The sequence below is a fragment of the Ursus maritimus genome, unplaced genomic scaffold (genome assembly GCF_017311325.1).
Source record: "Ursus maritimus isolate PB19 unplaced genomic scaffold, ASM1731132v1 scaffold_4, whole genome shotgun sequence".
NCBI lineage: Eukaryota > Metazoa > Chordata > Mammalia > Carnivora > Ursidae > Ursus > Ursus maritimus.
In genome coordinates, this window is record NW_024426552.1 from 2,213,690 (window position 1) to 2,219,426 (window position 5,737).

The window sequence follows — 5,737 nt, forward strand, 5'->3', positions numbered from 1 at the left end:
TCTGCTGGCCCGGCAGGCCTCAGAGGGCGTCAGAGGGCCTGGCTGGCTCCAGGGTTGTCCAGCGTCTGTTCTCCCGGAGGACCGCTGCAGTAAGAGGGGAAGAACCAAACACGACTTGGGCTTGGGGGTGGCTACCTCCCACCGGCCAAAGCAAGTCACACGGTCAAGCTCCCCCGCAGTGGGGTCAGGGAGGCTGGCGGGATGGGGGCAAGTGATACGCTCTCCCCCCGTGAGCACCAGCTTCTCCTGCCACCACGGCTGTCTTCCTTCAGGTCACGCCCACATCCCCAACAGCGGAGAGTCGATTACGGTGCTGCTCACTCCTTCCTGCCCATCCACCAGCAAACGGCCACAATGGGACGCGTGCCAGGAGGTCAAGGAGAAGGGACACTGACCACCAGGGGCAGGGGCAGGGGAGGCTCCCAGTGGGGACTGGCCACGGCCGCACTTGTCACCACCGACATTGCTGCTCCGCCCTGGAGTGACCGGAGAGGAACTGCTCCCACCGGCTCAGCAGGGAGGAGCTGAGCCCCTCAGGTCTGGGTTTGCCCGGCTGGACCACTCCCCAGCAGGCCTGAGGGGTGACCCAGGGGCTGGGGGAGGCCCCCGAGGCCCCGGGGGTAGGAGGCAGACCAGAAGTCAAGAAGGAGCCACTCACAGATCCATCCTGGGACAGCTCCCTTCTCCTTGGGGTTTTCCTGGGACTCTCTGGGGACAGAAGAGAAAGGCTGCCTGCTGCCCCAGCCGCTCCCAGCACCCTTTCTGGACAGCAAGCCCATGGCTACTGGGCCCTGAGCGGTGATGGCCTAGCCTGTGCGTCTGGGAGGCCCGTGGGGAGCCGCGGCTGTGGCTGCAGCTGCTAGCCGTTGCTGAGAAGGAAGCCGGGTGGGTGAGCCGTGGAGGGCAGGGGGGTAGGCAAGATAAGCCCTCACCCAAGCAGCTGGGGCAGAACCTGCAGCTGTGAGGAGAGCACCTGTCACCTTCCCCAGGTGAGCCCCACCATGTGCCGTGGGGCTGAACGGAGCCAGCCGGGGGAGGGGAGCCCCACCTGGCAGGGCCTGGCCATGAACACGCAGCTGGGCAGCGGAAGAGCTGGTCTGGCCCTGTGGCCCCGAGACAGCTCCACGCCGTCCCCTTGGGTGATGCGACCTGGAGGTTGTGGGCTAGTGACTGTTAAGATCCAGAACACCCCACCCGTGCAGCCATGTTGCCAAGCCCCTGGGACATAACAGTCCACGGCAAGGGGAGGAAGGGGAACCCCTTGCCCCAGGGAAGTCCCAAGTCCTCAGGCCTGATGCCCAGGAGGACATTCGTGGCCGGCAGGCATCCGTGAACGGTGGAGTTCAGAACTGACATGGCAGAGGCGGGAGGGGGAGGCCCAGGGAGGCTCTCACGGTGTCCAGCTCCTGCTCCTTGGCCACAACGCTGGCGGGAGACTCAGCCGGGGCTCCGGCTGTGGGCGGCTGAGGGCGAGCATGTCCAGTGCACGCCGGCCCTGCCACTTACCTCTGCGGCCACTGTCTTCCTCTGAGAAACGAGCATGTGATATGCGCCCTGGGGGCTCGTGAGGTGAAGTGTGGCTTCGCCGCGTTGTCGCATGTGAAGGGACAGAGCAGAGCTAGACAGGGTCAGCGAGCCCGGGTGTTGCGTGTCTTCACTGCAGCCCAGCTGGCTGGCGCCCTTCTGCCCAGACTCCCCCACCCCGCCCACCCGGGGCCCGGGGCCCGGGGCCGCTCCCCCTTCATTCACATGACATTGTTAACTGTGGACCCATCATGTTCCAAAGTGTCGCAGCAAGTGTCCGGGGATCCCTGGCAGCTCTGTGTCCAAGGAGGGAGTTTCTCCCAGCCCCAAGGGCTGAGGCTTCGCCCTGGCCCCAGACCACAGTAGCTGGCCCCTCCCCAGAGGCTCCAGGGGGCACTCGAGCCCAGAGATGTAAGCCGCGCACTGTGCAGCCATTCCCGGTAACCCAGGAGACCGAGACCGATGGTCTGTCGTAGAAAGCAGGCCAGGCAGCCCAGCGGGGCCCTGGCCCAGACATGTGGCCGAGCAACAGGGGCCAGCGGGCCCAGGGGGGCTGTTCGGTGCTAGTCTCCTGGCTACGGGACATTCCCAGTCCCTCATGGAGGAAGCACCACTGAGCTTTCTGACTCACCCGTCCTACCCCGACAGGGAGCTGCACGTGGCCGCACCTTTCCAGACAAGGCCACCTGCTGACGTCCCGGCTCACAGAGCTTTCTTTGCACGTGATCAAGTGTCCAGGTTGGTGGGTCCCACCTGACCTGGCAGTCAGCGTGCGGGTGCCATGCGTGGGCAGGGCTCGGCTCTACCCGGGTGCACATGGTCTACACTGGCCCCCACCCTTGTCCCAAGCCCCCCACACGTGCTGCACACCAGGAACGTGCCCAGTGCGGCATGAGCCGCAGACGGGGACAAGGAGGATAGCATGCAGAGCCCTTACCCTCAAGGAGCATCGGGCCCAGCAGGGGAAGTGAGGCCCCACACCTGACTCAGCTGAGGGGCCGCCTGACCAGAGGAGGGAAGACGGGGGAAGCTGGGAGTGACACTCGCCATGTCCACACACACGGGCACATGGAAGCACACACTCCCTCACAACCGAGGGCAGCGATAAGCATGGCCTGGATCAATGGACGAGGGAGGTCTACAGTCCACCCAGCAAGCCCCGGCCAGGACAGTGACCCAGTTGGCGGGGGGAGGGCAGTGCCGCTGGCTCCACGTACAGATGGGCGGGAGAGGAGTGGGCAGCGTCCAGACCGCTAATCTGGGTGCAATCACAGTGACAACGGGGCGGGAACTCGTGCCCTCACCCACCTTCACATCACCACAGGCGCGCCAGAGCCATGTGCCCTGGTAGCCAAGATGACTCTCACATTGTCAAATTTCCAACCGCGTGTGCATTTTTATCGTTTTTAGCTGAGATTTACCAAGTAGTTTTGCATGTCTGTCCCCAAGTGTGTCGGCTTGCAAATTCAAGCCAAGGTTAAGCAGATGGCCTTCATTAAACATTCCCTCTGCCCCAGCAGCACAATCCGCCGAAAGTGCAGCCAGAGGCAGAGCAAAGCAAGATCGCAGGGCATCGCCGGTGTGGACACGGGTAACTCCTCTTGAAAAAGCCCACCAACCCCGTCAGGCGCAAAGGGATGAAGCTGGGCTCTCGACACACACCAGATACAAAAACTGACGCACACTGGACCCAGACTGGGATGTAAGAGCTTAAACCATAAAACCCTTAGAGGAAAGAGGGTGGGACCAACTTCATGACACTGGATTGGGCAGCGATTTCTTGGATATGACACCAAAGTACAAGCATCAAAAGAAAAAATAAATGAATTGGACCTGCATCAAAATTAAGAACTCTTGTGCTTCAGAGGACATAGTCAACAGGCTGAAAGGCAGACCCAGCATGAGAGAAAGTATTTGCAAATCAGAGATCCGAAAAGGGGCTGATATCTAGAATATACAAGGAACTCCCAACATTCAACAAAAACCCAAACAAGCCTGATTTTAAGAATGGGCAAAGGACTTGAATACACATTCTCCAAGGAAAAGCACATGAAAAGATGTTCCATATCACTAAACGCTAGGGAAATTCACATCCAAACCAAATGAGTCACCATGTCACACCGTCACACCGTTAGGGTAGCTCTGCTTAAAACAACAACGACAACAACACCACCACAAAACAAGAAAACCAAAGGGCTCAAGAAGGGATACACCGGAGCTCTCTGTACTTTCTGCTCCGTGTCTCTTAAATCCAAAACTGCCCCCCAAAAATAAAGTCTATTAATTTTTTAAGTGTACACACAAAAATAAAATTAGGAGCTTTAAATTGAAAAAAAAAGGAAAAAACACAAGTGTTGGTGAGGACAAGGAATAGTTGGAACCCTTGTTTAGCACTGTTGGTGGGAATGTATGATGGCAGAAAATGGGATGGGGGCTCCTCAAAAAATCAAACAAAGACCTACCATATCATCCAGCAATCCCACTTCTTAGCATATGCCCAAAAAAGCAAAAGAAGTTGAATGGGTATTTGCACACCCATGTTCACACAGCACTTCTTCACAATAGCCAAAGAGTGGAAGGAAACAACCCAATGTCCGTGAGCAAATGGATGGGTAAGTAAAATGTGGACAGTACAGACAGGGGGACAGTATTCAGTCTTAAACAGGAAGCACATTCTGACACCTGCCACCACGTCATGAACCTTGAGGACACCATGCTGAGTGTCACGAGCCAGTCACCAGAGGACAAATCCTGTGTGATCCACGTATCTGAGGGACAGAGAGGAGTCAATTCAGAGACAGAAAGTAGGACGGTGGGTGCCAGGGACTGGGGAGGGGTGGGGAGTCAGCGTTTCACGGGGATGGGGGTTTGGGAAGATGAGGAGTTCCGGAGGTGGGCGGTGGGGACAGCTGCACAACCACACCAATGTGCTCGATGCCGCTGAGCTGTGCGCTGAGAAATGGCTAGAATGGTAAATTTCATGTTATATACAATCCACCATAACTTAAAAAATAAAGACCCTACGCAATAGTGCATTGTATCTTCACATAGAAACGTTAAGCTCTACGGCCACTAAATTCTTCATGGCTATGTCAGGACACGCACCGCGCCCTAACGCACTGTGACCTCAGAGACCTCCCGGAACAACGCACAGATCAGCCATTCTCGTGTTGGTTACCTTTAAACTCGAGGATGGGAATAACCTGTTATTTTTATGAGTTGTGATTTCAAGCTAAGAAATGTTAAATAATTTGAGTTTGTAAACTGATAGCAGAATATGTATGTGGACTTGATTTGCTATGAGCTGATTTGTGAGATAAATAAGAGGAATTGAAGTGTTTGGGAAGTTTGGTTTGTTTGTGTTGTAATGCTTCTTGCCAGGGGTTTGACATGCATAAAAAGAGAAATGAATACATCAGATTATCAGGGAACTTAGAGCACTAACGGAAGTTAACTTGAATAAAGAGCCAATCCACAGCCATCAGCGTAAGGGAAGGCCAGAGGTCACCCAGCTCACCAGTCCTGAACGCCATCAGCCACTGAACCCGCGTTCCGGCGGTGAGACGGTGTCTGCGGACACTCTGCACAGTGGTGGCCGGGGACAGCGTTTGCCGATGAGGACGGCTGTGTCCGAAGTAAATCGTGTGTGCACGTCAAGGGCCCCGAAGATACCTGCCTTTTATCTCTCCGGAAAATGTCTGTGAGCGTCATGCCAGGGTCCCCAGGGGACCCGTGGACCCCAGGCTGGGTGCAGAGCTGCTCCAGGACTTTGGGGGCTGAAATAAGGGAGTCGTGCCCATCCCCGTGAACATCGGGAGCAAACGGCTGCTTTCCTAGCAAGACAGAAGTGGCCAGACTCAGTCCTGGAAGTACACCTGAACGGTCTGACCTCCGTGGAGAAGTCGGGAGGGTGGCTGAAGCACCACCTTTGGCAAATGTCAGCCCGACCGCACGGCATTTACTTCTTGACCAGCTATTCGATCTCGTATAAACTCTTCCCGGCCACAGAAAGAGATGGAAAGTCTCCTTTAATTTATGACAATGTAACCCCATGAAGATAGCCCAGGGGAACGAGGCCACTTCAGGTGTGCCTGCAGATGCAAACATTCCAGACACAGTGGCCACCGTGCCGACGAGTCGGCCACCACACCTGCCACCAAGCCGGGTCCATGCCAGCAGCGCGAGCACGGCTCGGGAGCAGGACGTCACCAGC